This window comes from Ochotona princeps, chromosome 17, assembly GCF_030435755.1.
Source record: "Ochotona princeps isolate mOchPri1 chromosome 17, mOchPri1.hap1, whole genome shotgun sequence".
In the NCBI taxonomy this organism is placed as follows: Eukaryota; Metazoa; Chordata; class Mammalia; order Lagomorpha; family Ochotonidae; genus Ochotona; species Ochotona princeps.
This window is the reverse complement of record NC_080848.1, coordinates 6,786,212-6,803,569: the sequence shown is the minus strand read 5'-3', so window position 1 is coordinate 6,803,569 and position 17,358 is coordinate 6,786,212.

Below are 17,358 nucleotides of genomic sequence, written 5' to 3'. Positions count from 1 at the left end.
TCAACTAAAATAGTTGAAATTTGAGAACATTTGCGCCCAACCACTAGCCCAAAGTTGTATACATATTTTCATTGTACTATGGGTCTTAATATAGGCTTGTAATGGCACCCATCTTCTAAGATGAAATGAATATATAGACAGTGTACAGACATTTTACTCCATTATAATAGTTATTACTATTAATGATAGCTTCATTAAGAGTTACATGTCAGAGTCAAAGTGACATTGCAGGAGATTTTGTTTATGTTACTTAGGTCATTCAGTCTTGCAGAATATTGTGCCCTTTCCTTTTCTTTCAAATAGTTGGGTAGAAAAAAGTACAGAAAATATATTGAAGGTATTTTAAACACAGGTCATTTACAAAGTGATCAGGGAGAGAATCCTGAATAATTAGGAGGAAATTATAAATTTAAAAAATGAATGGGGCATTGGAAATAACCTCTCTAGAACAGTAGAAATGCAATTTGTGTGCATTCTAAATTAGCTTAGCTCAAATATGTCCAAATATTATCAACATGAAATCTATAGAGTCTACTTTATTCAATAAAAATCTGAAGTTGTATGGGAATAAAGATACGTTTACACTTTATACGTTTTTTCATTCAAAAGGCAGACCAACAGAACTCTCAGTTATTGATTCATAACCCAGATGCTTGCAGTGGCCGTCACTGGAAAAACACGTCACTGGCTTGGAAAAACATGGAGCTAGTAATTCAGCTCAGGTCTCTGTGGCTGGATCGGCCATAGCTATTCCAACAGCCCCCCATTTCCTCCCAGGCCCAATAGAAGTATGAGCGGGGAACCAAGTCTAAAGCCCAGGCACTAGGCTTGGGGACACAGACGTCCCTAACTGCTTCTTCACTAGTAAGTCAAATACTGGCTCCCCCACAGCTTAACATTCAATTATGACAGATTGTGGCTTTCCATGCCCAAAAGAAAGTAATGACATTTTATATTCATTTTAATAAACTAAAATAAGTCGCATAAATATAACACAATATATAAAATAGAATAAATAAATAAACATAAATAAAGAGATAAATAAAGCAATCTGGACTTTTTAGTATCTGTTATAAATGACCTTTATTGCTATTGCAAAGAATCGAGACTAGGAATAAAGATGTTTGTCCTACATGTTGTGTATCTAGTATAAATGACCTTTATGGTAACAGCAAAGAGTTGAGACTAGGAATAAAGATGTGTTTCCCAGGCCACAAGCAGGGAATTGGATGGAAAGAGACACTGCCAGGCTTAGAACCAGAACCATATGGGATCCTGGCACGTACAAGGTGAGGACTTTAGCCACTAGGATACCACGCTGGGCCCTAAATCCTACTTAAATTTTAAGGTAAAATATAAATGGCCACTATCCTCCAATGGAGTCTCTCTCTCTCTCTCTCTCTCTCTCTCTCTCTCTCTATATATATATATATATATATATATATATATATATATATATATATATATATATCTTCATGATTGAATTCCTGACTCTTGTCTCCAGCCCCACCCAGGCCTATTTTGCACAGGCATTTGAGGAGTAAATCAGTCCACAGAAGTTCGATCTATCTCCCCATCAGCCATTTTTAAATTGATTCAGTAATTTAAAATCAAATTTAAAAAAGAAAGAAAAAGCATTGCCAGTTAGCAAGGCAGATTTTATGTAAGATTCATTTTTTTATTTTTATTACAAAGTCAAATATGCAGAGAGCAGAGATAGAGAGGAAGATCTTCCGTCCGATGATTCACTCCCCAAGTGAGCCACAACGGCCAGTGCTGTGCTGATCTGGAGCCAGGAGCCAAGAACCTCCTCCAGGTCTCCCACGTGGGTGCAGGGTTCCAGCACTCTGGGCCATCCTCGACTGCCCTCCCAGGCCACAAGCAGGGAGCTGGATGGGAAGTGGAGCTGCCGGGATTAGAACCGGCGCCCATATGGGATCCCAGTGTGTTCAAAACGAGCACTTTAGCTGCTAGGCCATACCGCCGGGTCCACAAGGTAGATTTTTGAAATGAACTATTTTACGATGAAAAGGAAAGAGAACTTGAATTTTGCTAACATTAAGAATTATTTGCACTGTGAAATACTTAAAGGAATGAATGTATGAAAATATGAAGAATACCAACTAAAATCGATAAAGGAGTGTATCAACAAAATGAAATAAATAAATAAGTAAATGAGAAACTCAGCTTACCAATGAGGCAAAGATTTGCAGAAGATAATTTATAAGAGACATGCAGGTGACAAATAATGTTATGAACATATGCTCATCACTTGTCATCAGAAAATGAAATAAAAATAACAGTGAGCTACCGTAGCACATATACTAGCATACATTAACTTTTGAAGATTTACAGATTTACAGAGAGGAGCAGAGACAGAAATGTCTTCCATTTGCTGGTTCATTCCCCAGATGAACGCAATGACTAGAGTTGAGTTGATTCAAAAGCCAGGTGCCAGGAGGTTCTTCCAGGTCTCCCACATGGATACAGGGTCCCAAGGCTTTGGGCCACATGAGTTACATGGGAAGTGAACTGTCTAGATTGTAAGTTGGAACCCATAAGGGAGGCTAATATAAAATCCATATATAAACCAAATAAGCACATGCATGTTGACAACAGATTCCTTTACAATCTTCAAAAAGTGCAAGCAACCGAGGGGTCCTCCTAAAAGTGTGTCCCAACCCTGTAATAGAACACAATTCACCAAGAAAAAGAAATGGGCTATTGAACTTCACAAAGACATAGATAACTTTAGGTCTTGTTCATTTATTTGAAAGTCAGAGTGATAGAGAGTGTGAGAAAGTGTGTGTGTGTGTGTGTGTGTGTGTGAGAGAGAGAGAGAGAGAGAGAGAGAGAGAGAGAGAGAGAGAGAGAGAGTTGAGGCAGACAGAGAGATCTTTCATTTGCTGATTCATTTCTCGGTGGTTACAACATCTGGGGCTGAGCTGGGCTAAAACCAGGAGCCAGCAGCCTCTCCTGGGTCTTGCATGTGGGTGGCACAGGCCTAGCACTTGGAGCATCTTCTGCTGCTTTTCTCAGGTCATCATCAGGGAGCAATGGAGAAACAAATCCATAAGGAATACTGGTGTTGCAGGTGGCAGCAAGTCACTGGGCAGGCGCACAATGGTTAAGACAATGGTTAGGTATTCACATCCCAAAGTGGTAATGCCTGGATTTGAATCCCTGATCTGCTCCTTTGTCTAATTCTCTGCTAGTGCACACCCTGCGAAGCAACAGGTGAAAGCTCAAACATCTGGGTCCCTGCCACTAGTGCTGGACATCCAGACTGATCTTCAAACTACTGGCTTTGGCTTGACCCAGCTCCAGCTGTTGCTGGCATTTGAGGAATGAATTAGCAGATGAAGGCTACCTCTCATCCCTTCCCTATGTCAATAAACCTGGAATATTTAAGAGAATGTTTTATATATTCAACGTCATTCTCTTCATTTCACTTGGAGTAAGAATTCCCAGTGCGCCAGTAAACTCTTCAATCCCAAGACAAGCTCTGCCTTTGAAAGAGATCTCCATAGATCAGGATCTTGTCTTAAACTCTACCCTCAGCTGTTATATCTCCCTTTACGCGCCACTGTGTCACAGAAAAATGATAATTCCACCCCAGGTTTCCTCATTCAGACCTTTTTGCTTGTTGTTGTTGTTGAAGTAAAGGCTAATTGTTTTGAATTTCTGTGCCTCAACGATCCCCAAAGCTGGACATTCCTCCGCAATATTTCCCCAGGGTCAAACCTTTAATTTCAAGCCGAATACCAAGACCAGCAATCTCTAAGTTGGTCCCCCTGCCTCCCCCATCTGCCTTTGACAGAGTAAACATGGGGCTGCCACCAGCCCGTCTGGGATCAGCTGTTTCTCTGCCTTTGATCTGCTGGTTTAGGGCCCTCTCAACTCCAGAGGGCCTCTGCTTTAGCTTAGATACAGACCCTGTCATGCTGATAACTGTCCTAAGATCTATTGTGGCCATTGTATTTGGGGAGGGGCTCACCTGTCAAAGTGACTGGTTACAACCCCTCCTTGACTGCAGGAAGCCTTTTTGATGCAGGGCAGATGATAATGAGAGTCTAATTGAGTGATTAACTGCCTTGACTGACTTGCAGGTTTAAATGACACCACCACATTCAGGTCCCTATTTGTCAGCAGGATCCCAGTTTGTAACTGTATGGCCATGATATTTGCAATTATAAGCCTTTCCTTTTAACCAGCAGGGATTTAACAAATGGATTTGGTTAATCACAGCTAGATGGCCCTCACATCTGACTTGGTTATGGGAAAGCGTGCATACATTCAACTTTATGATGTGGTTTCATACAACTCCCTTCCAGGATGCATAGGACCGGTAAACTCAATTTCAGAAGACACAGGGGCTCATCAAAACAGATCATGACCAACGCACATTCAGCAATTCTGACACACCTTAAAGAGAAGACCTGGTGTTCGAGAGCTGTCGAACACATGATCCTTCCAAGCAATGAAAGTCTGCCCAAATATACTGTCTTTAATTAACTGAGTCTGAAGGGCCTATTAAGGCAACGTTAAAAGGAACCAGTCTCAGCGGGTTCTCACAGTGGGAAGGGTATCCAAGGCTTTCAATTTACAAGGTCTTATTACAAAAAATGCCCTGCTGTTCTGGTCCTGTTGTTTCTGCTTAGGAGCAATTTAATGATCTGCTTTAGAACAGAGAAATGGTCCGAGAGAAAACGTCCAGGGTTGTGTTAGTGATCAAATGTGTTATGGAATTCACAATGGAAACCAGGCACTTCCTTTTCATATCAAAGTAGACCCGGGACAATGACATCAATACATTTGACTTGAAAAACCCTAATTGAACAAACTGGTAATCCCTCCGTGAATGTTTGCTGACAATATGAGACCGATGCAGGCCATGGTGACCCTACATATGACACAGACTAAGAAAGCAACGAAAATGAAAAGAAGGAAAAAATGGACCAAAAAGATAGTTAAGGATGAACATGGCTTTGGACTTGAAAGCCACTTCATAATTTTTCTCTCAGTGATTCAATGTCATTCAAGGAGCAGATACAATTATGGTACCATGTTTCCAGCTCTCCGCTGTCTCTGTCTACGGTAACTGGTGTCTTCATCCTTTATACATGTAAGGAATTGTTGATAAATGGCTATAAAGTGACAAGCTTTAGGATACTGTCTTGGCAATATGAAAATTTTTCCATTTCTCCAAAACAGCATACAGAAGACCCAACCCTGCCCTAGGTCAATGAATACACAAGTGAGTATTTATAGACAGATTTTTCCAGAACTGGCATTGGCTGCGTGGATGGAGTTCCTGGCCCATTCTGTGGTCGTTTGAGGGTTGCAGGAGATGGAAGTACTCTCCTGTTTGCCTTTCTAACTAAAGGGATAAATCCTTAAAGAAGATACTGTACAGGGCACCTGGATTTCGTCTTGATTACTTGCTCTGCTTGGATCCCTTTCTCCCGTGTGAAAGATGGGATGGAGTTTAAGGCTCCTGACCATCCACACCTGGCCAAGTCGGGTATTTGAAGATAGATGGAAGATTTCCGGGCCCAGTGCAATAGCTCCCAGGTTAAATCCTGGCCTGCTGGGCCTGGGGCAGCAGCCTAACGGCCCAGCTTCCCATCCAGCTCCATGCTTGTGGCCTGGGAAAGCAGTCGAGGATGACCCAAAGCCTTAGGACGCTGCACTCTCATGGAAGATCCAAAAGAGGCTCCTGGCTCCCGGTTTCAGATCAGTGCAGCTCCGGCTATTGTGGCCACTTGGAGAGTGAATCAGCTGATGGAAGATCTTCCTCTCTGTCTTTCCTGCTCTATCTGACTTCCCAACAAAAATAAAATAAATCTTTTTTCTTAAATCCCTTTTCAACCTCTCTGCCTTTCAAATAAATGATCTTTAGCCTGATGAGTGTAGTTCTGTCTGAAATGAAAGCACAGATGTCATGAAGCATTCCAGTTAAAAAGGAATAAACATTTGTACACAATACCAAAAGAACAAGGAGGAAGCTGACTAACTCTCTTAGCTGAAATAAAACAAAACTAAAGATGGGAACTAAAACCCCGTGTGGTGAGTTCAGAGCCTCACAGAAGGCACACATTCTGTGTCGGAAATGTGCTTATCTCTTCGTTAAGGACATACATTTGAAAATGCCTCATTTTATTGTATACGTCTAGAATGCCTTTCTTTCCGAAAGACCAACGACAGGCGAAATGGCCTAAGAAAACTGGAAGACTGTTCTAGTTTTTGTTCTCCGATCACAGTTCTCCTTTGGAGCACTGTCTTATACCAGAAGGTAGGTGGATCAAAGGGCTGCTTAGACTTCAGAACGGAAGGAAACCCTCTGTGATATTAACTTGATCTTCTTATCTGGCCTGCCCTTTCAACACAGCAGTTCTCCTTTCTTCTAGTAAAACTGACTGTTGGCACAGCCCTCCATGAGTAGTTTGAGTTATCCCCTAGTCAAGTCCTTGCACCACAATCTACATTATATGACTATATTTCTCAGAATCCAGAGAGTGTCTATTTCAGAGGTGCCCTACAATCAGAATAACGAGCTCACTAATTAAGCAAGCAAGCTCTCAATGGCCAAGCCCTTTTTCATAGCATCAAGTTTGGTAACTTGAGACTTCTTCCAGTCTAATTCATGAATTATTTACATCCAAAGATAGCTCATGTCAATTAAAATTAAGAGTGGATTTAATGTGTTGGGATGCTAAGCATGTTGAATTCATTAATAGATATTTATATGAAATAATTAGAAACTATTATGCATCATATACAAAATATGCAAAATAAAACACTAGATACTATTCTTCTCTCCAAGAATAGTAACCCAAACCATACTAGATAGAGAACAAGTCGCTTTAGTACACATTTGGATTCATTTACTCATGTGAAAGTTGTAAAATAATAGTAAATCTCCAACATTAGTTATTCCTGTGTAGTTTTGTTGGCTGCCACTCAAACTGTATCTTAGCAAATGATGAGACACTCTACAGGCAGATACAATAATCCACATTTTATCTCCAGTTTTACTTTAGCCATAGTTAACCACAATATGAAATAATAAATGGAAAATTCCAAAAATAAGCCATATTAGAAAATCATTCTGTTGTTAGTAGTGTGATAAGCTCTTATATATTTTTTTCCATGCCACCTGGAATGTAAAACATCCCTTTGTCCAGCCTGTTCACACTGTGCCCAGTACCATCCCTGCCTTGACCACAGAGTAGCCATCTGGGTTATCAGAAACACTGCTGTGGTTTTATAGGACTTGTGTCCAAGTAATTCTAAGTTTATTTAACAATAGTCCCAAATGTAAGCATTGTGATGTTAGCAATTCATGTAAGTTTTCTCAGCGTGAGAAAAGAAAGAAAAATCATGGAAAAGTTGCTAACATCCAGGGTAAGATGGAATGTTCTATCCATGGAAATGTAAAGAATGAAGAAAAGGAATCATCGTAGTTTTGATGTTGCACCTCACACAACAGCAGTTATGACTGCAGTGAGTAAGTGCTTAGTTAAGTTGGAAAAGGACAATATTCAGCACCATCCAGTTTCAGGTACTCAGTCAGTGTTTGAGACAAATTACCCATGAACAGGGGCTGCCTCCTCTACATGTATTGAATAAGCAATGGGTGATGTTAACAATATGATTAGGCTGAACTGGATCAATGACACTGGGTGATGTAAAAAATTAAAAATCAATATTCTTTGATTTTTCTGTAGTCTTTGAAAACTGCTCTTCTAGCGTCATATGTATCATTTGTTAACAAATGACTTATATATTTGCCCACACAATACAATTTCATTTATATATAACTTTTGCATGATCATTTGGGTTCTCATGGGACTTGATATCCATGTACTTCCCTAAAAAGGAAGAATTTGAATATTTGGCCTCAGTAAAGGTTATCCTAAAGTGAAGGCAGCAGAAGTAAAGTATCTCTCTGACCTCTCATGCCCTCCTCTTTCTTGCCCCTCACTCTCCCCAAGGCAAGCCACAGAAGCTGCAATTCCTCTTTCCTAAGGGGGTTATGGAAACCGTAATCTCTTTTCTAAAACAGCCGTAAGCCTAGAAATATTACTTTAAATACCTCTCCCTGATCAGCCTGCCTTTCTGTATAAAAGCAGGCCACAAAGAAATTAAGATGCTTATCCTGAAAAAGTCCTGCTCTAACTAGAAAAGGAAGAAACGCTACTACTAAAGAATCTTGAGAATATGAAATACAGAGACCCTGTTGGGTTTCCTGTCAGTCTGTTATGTTGCTATTGGTTTTTACCGGGTTTGTTCCGGCATATATTGCATGGATGTCTCCGTTGAACCTAGCTATACGATGAGTAGTGTAGCCTGGGTCTTCATCCTGAAGGCTCATACGTTGTACGAGACCATGATGGAATACCTTGCTAAGCTTGTTTCTTCACCTGCTTTATGCTACAGAGGTGTCAGTCATGACACTTCCTGAGAGGTAGGAAAGCACTCAATCCCTTGGCAAACCTTGAATTAATGAAAATTAATTTGATAAATAAAACCATTGCATCTTATAAGATGTGGCTTTTAAGATGCGGCATTCTAATTTTCTTTTTATCTAAGATTTACTTATTTTTATAGGAAAGTCAGATATACAGAGGAGAGACAGTGAGGAAGATCTTTCATCTGCTGATTCACTCTCCAAGTAGCCACAACTGAGCTGATCCAAAGCCAGGTGCCAGGAGACCCTCCAGGTCTCGCACAGGGGCTCAGGTTCCCAATGGTTTGGGCTGTCCTTGGCTGCTTTCCTTGGCCACCAGCAGGGAGCTGGATATGAAGTGGGGTCTCCAGGACACGAACCAGCACCAACATGGTGTGTGTAAGGTGAGGACTTTAGCCACTAGGGTATCGCTCTGGGCTCAGCATTCTAATTTTCGAAGCTTTGGCTACAGCGATTGCATGTATCACTGATGACAGGTTATTGCGCACATAACACTTGCACTAATTAGTCTACTTGTATAGACATTAAAGAAAAATCGATCCCAGGAATGTGCCTAGCCTAGTTGTACAGCCTCTGGTTAGAGAACTTCAGCTCAGCTGCTGGCTACAGCATCTGACTTGAACATCCTGCTAGACCCTGAGAGGTGGCAATGATGACTCCACTAACAGAATCCCAGCCACCACTCAGGACACAGTGGTTGGGCTCCCAGGTCTCAGTTTTAGTTCTGGTCAAACTCCAGTGGTTGCAAACTTTCATAGAGTCCAACTGCAGATGGAAATTTTTTCTATTTCTTTCTTTCCTTCTCTGGTGAATGAATGAATGCATTTTTCTAAAGATTTTATTATTATTGGAAAGCTGGATATACAGAGAGGAGGAGAGACAGAGAGGAAAATCTTCCATCCGATGTTTCACTCCCCAAGTGAGCTGCAACGGGCCGGTGCACGCCGATCCGATGCCAGAAACCAGGAACCTCTTCCGGGTCTCCCACGCGGGTGCAGGGTCCCAAAGCTTTGGGCCATCCTCGACTGCCTTCCCAGGCCACAAGCAGGGAGCTGGATGGGAAGTGGAGCTGCCGGGATTAGAACCGGCGCCCATATGGGATCCTGGGGCATTCAAGGCGAGGACTTTAGCCACTAGGCCATGCCACCGGGCCCAAATGAATGCATTTTAAAAATCCCCCTAAGTCTCAACATTTCTTAAGTTGAAAATGAGTAGAACATGTCTTTGTTTTCTTTTAGAAATACGGCTTGGAGACATTTGTCTGGAAAATGCACACACACGCACACACACACACACACGCTGCACAGAAGAGTCACATTATCTAATGTCCCACTAGAGATAACCCTCCAACAATCTGTGGTGGGAATGGAAGACTCACTGCACTTTAACTAATATATTTTAAGCAAGTAAAAGCCTCAAAATCCCATTGCCTTTCCCCATGTGAAGGGAGATTAAACGTTGTAATTCACTAGGAGAGTTATTAGCCATTATTTTTTGGTAGAATCATAGACTTTTAGTGTCTTATGGCAAGGGAAAGAACTGGCCCAGTAACAATATGGAAATGACCTTGGATATTTACTTGTTTAATTAGTGAAATGAAAGCTCGGAGAGAATATGGCTTGTCTACAACCACAGAACCACCCTGTGGCCTAGCTGGTATTAGAACTCAAGTGTTGCTGATATGTCACCTTGTTTTTTATCTTTTCACATGCCACGCTTATTTTTACTTAAATATGGATGTGAGTTGTGTAAACACAAATATGAGTTTTTCCACTGGAAGAAAGGAACTAATGTCCACTAGTAGGGTTGCTATTGATTCGGGTTAGGTCCTATTGGAACATGGTGGACTGTGGTTTGCTTTATTTGGCTGGGAGCATTTCTCTGTAATCTGAGGATTCATTAGTTTGGAGTCCTGGCCTCTTGCCTCTCTCTAAGGCCATTTTAGATGCAAATTGTACCCCAGACATCATTTTTAAGTGACAGGAAAATCTCTGGAGATAACAAGAATCAGTCTGTTAAATTTATGAAGCCTCTGCATTTTCTAATCCTTCTTGATGAATAACTCAGTTTCCAGCCAGGGTTTGAATTTAAGACTTGATAAAGCATCAATCCAAGCTGCTGGCTACTAAATCAATGTAAGCAATGGCTTAATCAAGCCTACACACTCTCTCTGCTCGCTTCCCACACAATTCCATCAGACTTCTACCAAGCCAGGTCCGCAAGAGGCAGACAACCTGACACCCTATTTGTAGAAAATAGGCAGTGTGAGAAGAGATTGTTGGCCAGCAAAATGACTTGATCTGGCTGTGGTAGATATTTACATTCTAGGGAATAAAAGAAAAACACTGACTTAGTCTGTTTAAGAAAGCATTGCAAATCAGAAGGAGCATATTGTGACAAACCGGAGAAGCAATAAACATGATAGCATTCCAACAGCTGAGTTTATTGATAGAGAAGAAGCTTTTAAGGATGCTGTGGCCATAGATAACAGCGATTGATACCTGGGAACGAAATACGCAACATACAATATCAGGAATCGAGTGCTATGATGGCCCCTACTTACGCTGGGAGAATGACTTTTGAGTTAGAACGGGTTCACACTCTCTGGGAGCTGTGATGAAGTCTTACCTAAAGAAGCTCCTCTTCTTTTGGCGGCTTCAGAAAGATGAGTAATTTTCTGAAGCCGACGTTTTGGCTTCCTGTTTTAAGTGCAAATTAGTGTTACATAGAGAGAAGTCTACTGCCATGAAATCATCACCCAGCACCAAAGTTTTTTGTTCCAAAATGGCACTATGCATGTGAGATGGAGTGTGGTTCCCACTGAGATAAAGTGTGGGTAAGATGTGTAGTGTTTAATTCACCTGCATGCCTCCCCTCTCCGACCCACGAGGGGATGCTGGTCCCTTTCTCCCTTTTGTGCACAGGGAATTTGATTATGCCTTTCTAAGCCAGTTTTCTGGAGAAGACAGCCAGAGATAAGAAACTGCATCATTGTGGAGAGACGGTAAATTATTGGAAAAAAAGGTCCAATTTCCTGTAACCTGTTTCTTAAAATCCAAATGATGGTCATTGAAAATCTGTCACCAGGGAGAACATGCGTAAGGTTGTTTGACAATAAATAAATAACCACGAGGAAGTTGGCCTTTGTTGAGATTCAGTGTTTCCTACATCCTGAGAAACACGGGGTGGATAAAGTGCTGCTCTTCAAGGGGTGATCCAGGACCACCAGTCACACTACGTATGTCCTGAAGATCTTCAGAAAACACGTCATAGCAGTTTTCAACCCAAAGAAAAATCTACAATTTAGCTACATTTGGGGGATAATCCAAATGCACCTAGACACATGAGAATCATCTGAATTCTAAAGAATGTGCCAGATGTTTTTCTCCATTGAAGGCCTCAGAGTTCCCTCTTATACCCCACAGGTATCCAAAGTTTCTGTAGTTAAATCCAACTCTAGGACTACAGACAAAAATCTATCACTGTGATTTAAATTTTTGAAATCAGTTTTCGTATGCATGTATGCAAGCAACATTCAGGTTTTTAGATGATTGAGACTAATTTCTTTTCTGTTCTATGTCTCCTCTGTGTGTCTCTCTCTCCCCCTCACTTCATCTCCCCCCTTCACACCATCTGGGTATTCAAATCCATCAGTCCATAAGCCTCAGATTTTCCTGTGTGGGGAAAAAAAGCATTTTATCTAGCATAAACTTGAGATTTTATTGGCAACATAATGAGGTGGAGTCTATGATTTTCATCAGGACTACAACAAAGTGCCCACAATGTTACTCTGATTGCCAAAGCCATAAGGGAGCTGGATCTGTTACACAAATGTCAATCTATTTCTGCAGTTTGAATTTTTACCTAAATGGAAGGGCTTGCAAAACACAAAGTTTACTTATTTATCATTTACTTATCTATTTTAGGGGGTGAGTTTGGTGGGGAATATACTTACATAGGTACAAAGAACTTTGTGGCCAGAGGGGACTTTGTGCAATTAACCAAAAACTCACTCTAGAAGGATCTGAGTAAACAGCCCTTGTTGGATTCCCCGTTTCAATCTATTATCATTAGCTTCGACCCTTTCACACAGTCACATTTCTACTTGATTTTTATATATAGAAAGAGAGATGCAGAGAGAAGGTCTTCCATCCACTGGTTCACTCCCCAAATGGCCATGACAGCAAGAGCAGAGCCGGTTGTAAGCTTGGAGTCAAGGACCCCTTCTGGGTTTCCTAAGTGGGTGCAGAGGCCCAAGAACATGGGCCATCCTTCACTGCTCTCTCAGGCCATACACAGAGAGCTGCAACGCAAGTGGCGCAGCTGGGATAGGAAGCAGCACCCATTTGGATGCCAGCAGCACAGGGTGAGGGTTAGCCTGTTGAGTCACTGCACTAGCCCTTAGTTTGTTCTTTTGAAGTAATTGAGACCTAGAGACAGGGAGATCTTCTATTCATGCCTCAGATTGACATACTAGGCAGGGTTGAGTCATGCCGAGGCTGGGGCCTATCCCTTGTTGTCTTCCAGCGTGCACATTAGCAGGAAGTTGGAGCAGATGTGGAGAAACCATGACTCAAGCCAAGTTCTCCACGATGAAATTCAGGTGTCCAAACAATGATTTAACTTCTGCACTGAATGCCTGCCCCTCATTTCCAAATTTCTAATTAACAAGGTGGCTAAGGTATTTTTCAATAAGACATTTTAATAATGGAAAACATATTAATGCCTAAAATTCATAAAAATCCTTTAGTGAATTGAAGATACAGCGCATGAGCTCATCTCCAGCAAGAACAGCATAAAAATCAAGAGAAATGGAGCCAATTGGCCCTTGACATCCAGAGTTCCCACATTAGTGGATTCAGGCAAATACAGTTGGGAAGCATAAACCAAATGTCACCTGTTTTTAGAATTTATTCAATTTTCCTTGCCATTTTTCGTGAAACAGTGCAAAATAATAATCATTCACATTGCAACAGATACCGTATGTAATGCAGAGCTGCTTTACAGAACATATGAAGATAAGTATGGGTTATATGAACATACCTCACCATGCTATATACGAGATTGGAGAATTCTTACATTTAGACAACTGTTGGGGAGTCCTGGGATCAAAATCCCCAAGATGCTATGAGGATACTGTAATCAGGGTTATGACATTGACATTGAGGAATTGGGAGCTGGGAAGAGATTGAATTTTGCTAAAAAAAAAAATCTCAATTAAGGTACATAATGAAATAGCTAAAGAAAAAGAAAGTAAGTTCTTTGGGACAGATACCATGCAGCCTAGCTTTTCTTCCTCTGTTATTTTCCACTGCTACTTACTCTACTTACTCAGAAATAGCAAGAGAAGGAAAGTGAAGAGAACATGCTTTTGGAACAACCTGGTTCATAAGTTTTGAAACCGTGGCCACGTGCTACCTGTTAGTCATTTCTGGATTTTAAGTTTCTGGGCCAATGTGAATAATCACGTAGAGAAAGTACACACAGTCATAATGCCAGGAAGGTCTGGCCAGTCATTGTGGTCAGTCTTCTATGCAATGTCTGCTACTGAGTAACTCCACACAAGTGTGGGCCAAAAGCAATCACCCCTTCCACTCTCGGGTCTTCCTACCACAGGAGCTGTGCCTGGTCCCTGAGCACTTTGTGGCTCCAAAGGACTCCGGGGGTTGCACACGTCACAAGAACCAGTTCTTGCTTCAAAGGCACTCCAGTTCAACCTGCGATTTTTAAAAGTCTGGTGAGAAAAAGCAGACTCTCCGAGCTTGATTCTTGATTTGTTTTATTTTATTTTTATTGGAATGTCAAATATACAGAGAGGAGAGACAGAGAGGAAGATTTTCTGTCTGCTGATTCACTCCCCAAGCAGCTGCAACAGCCAGAACTGGGCCCATCGGAAGAAGCCAGGAGCTGCTTCTGGGTCTCCCACGTGGTTGCAGGGTCCCAATGGTTTGGGCTGCCCTTGGCTGCTTCCCCAGGCCACCAGTAGGGAGTTGGACGGGAAGCAGAACCCCCAAAATACAAACTGGCATCCATATGGGATCCCGGCCTGTTCAAGGGCGAGTACTTTAGCTGCTAGGTTACCGTGCCAGGCCCTACTCTTTAAATTTTTTTAAATTGACTTTAAAGGGTGAGTTTTTTGCTTGAAAGTTCTGAGGTAATCCCAAAATCCAAGATGTGGGACAAAAGTAATCATTACACTTTAAGTCATGACTTGTTTAGTTGGTTTTAATTAGATGTTTATTGTCAGTGATGGATCCTAATATGGAGCATATTAGACCTTTGGTTGAAAGTTTTCACAATCTGTTGTACCTTCTGAGACATACATAAACTCACATTTTTCTTAAATATCTACATGTTGTAAAGCTGGGTCCTTGAGACTTCTATCAGATCTCTGTAGCTTCAGCTTCCAGAAGCAGGAAGAGCCAAACCCTGCACCAATTCTGTGTAGCTTCTGAACTCACATTGCGATTGTCCTCTTTCAGTCCAACTGTGCATGTCCAAACACAGGAACGTGCTCAACAGAACAACTTTCCACCTGCCAATATTTTTTTTTCAAGCAAGAAAACAGCATGACTGTCATTAAACAGCATCCCATTTTGACACACGCAGAAGTGTAAATCCTGCCACTGAATACTTCTCACAGACTTTAGAAGAGAGTGGGAAATGTGTTGCTTAAAAATCAATTCCTGTTATACCAGTAAGACTGGGCAACATATAACCTCTCCTAAGATCATTCACGTGTCCAATGAGCTGGAAAATGTCTTTTTGTTTCTTCTGGCATTTTGTGATCCTGATTTCTTTGGTCTGAAAACACAGGTAAGCCTCTATGCTGAAGGAAACTTTTTGCTTAATTGCTTTTGTGTTTGTAACCCCATCAGAAATCTCTGGTGCAGGAACATTTCTAAGAACAATGACTTAGAGATTCATCTGCTAATAAAGGGTTCGGTGGATCTAGCGAAATGATATAAACATACCTTGTATGGCACAAGCATGTTTATTTTTTAATGTAAGTGCTTGTTTATTTTTATTTTTTTTTAAAAAAGCAAAGTGATATACAGAGCAGAGAGGGTCTGGGACTGTATTTATTCTTATATTTCTGCAAGGATGCAGTTGCACGTTTCACAAGTACATTGAAATTAGAAGAGGGCCTGGCTTGGCATTTACATCAACCTGAAAACAACTTGATAGATGGGAACTGCAGAGACCTTGGCAATGTGACGGCGTGGAAAATCCCTGCTAAGGTCTCTTCTCATGGAGGATTCAAAGTCAAGCTCTGGACTGTGGTTTTGTCCCCTGAACCCTAAGCAGCTGCTGAAAAAGAATAGATTGCATCAAATCATCTCTTTCTAAATATATCTTTAAAAATGAACCCTGGTTTAGATATTCTCTTTAAATTCGAGAACAGTTTCTGCCAGGAAGTGTAAAAGGTATGTTAGTCTTAGCAAGAAGGTGTTTATCCAAAGGGTTAATACAGATGAGTAATCTAGCACTGAAGTGCCAGTTCTCTGGAGGTGGGATTCCCACAAACAGCCAGACACTTTGAACTTATGGTTTGCACTTTACGTCCTTCTCCAACCGCTAAAACAACACACAACTGTGCAGTTCTTCTCTGCTAATCCAAAACATACCTGCCACATGGAAAATAATTCTGAAAAAAAAAAATACCAGGACAGAGAAATGCCCTCCAAGACAAGAATCAGGTTCATCTCTTGGGTATTCATGAGTCTTTTCATTACACCTTAAACATATCGTGACTATAATGCATTAATCATTCACGAATACACTGCCCTCACTAGGCTGTACCCTCAGCAAAACCAGGGTCCACATCCTATTATTTTTTTAAACTCCAAGCACATAGTAACACTCAATATGATTGTGCAATCATAGAATATTTTCAATTTTAGCCCAAGTTCTTCCATTTATTATTAATTTGAATGAGAAGCACTGTGTATACATTGAAATACACTGATTTTTAAGTACAGTGAGCTTTGATGAAAGCATGTGGTCAGGTGACCTACATCCCTGGCTAGCAAAGAGCACCCCCAGCACCACTGTGAATCCCACTCTGCTTTCCATAGAGTCATCACCACCACCTCCAACTCACCTGTTTTGGAGAGATCAACTTGTATCATTCCTTTGCTACGTATCATTTCACCTATTGCAGGGCTTCTTGTGAATGAAATTAGATCGCTTCTTCTCATTTTTTTCTAGTATTTTTTATAATTATTTCTTATTTAATAATAACACTATTCTACAATATGGTTAAATATTTTTAAAACATTTATTTTTACTGGAAATGCTGATCTTTCATGTGGTGAGTCACTCCCCATACGGCTGCAACGGCCAGAGCCCGAGCTGATTTGAAGCCAAGGGCTCCTTTTCCAGGTCTCCCGAGTGGGTGCAGGGTCTCAAGGCTTTGGGCCGTCCTCCACTGCTTTCCCAGGCCACAAGCAGGGAACCATATGGGAAGTGGAGAGGCCAGGACAGTAACTAGCATCCATATAGAATGCTGGTGCTTCTAGGGTGAGGGTTTAGCCATTGAGCCATCTCACAGGGTCCTAAATATTTTTTGGTGGCCATTTGGATGGTTTTCACTTATTTTACTATAAATGAAACATTTGTGTTTGTTCATGACTACATTTTTCATTAAAGCCATTAAATCATTATTATTGACCTAAATATTTCCATTGCTAGCTGTGAGATCAAGAAAAACAAACACTTATGTCTGCATTAAATGTTGTCTATAAATGAATCCATAATAGCTGAAAATGATAACAACCCAGAGATCAATAATAAATAGATAAATAAAAGGTAGTATACTTGTGACTTGTAATACTAGTTTTAGTATAGTTGAATGCAGAACTTTTAAACGCTCTTTCGTAAAT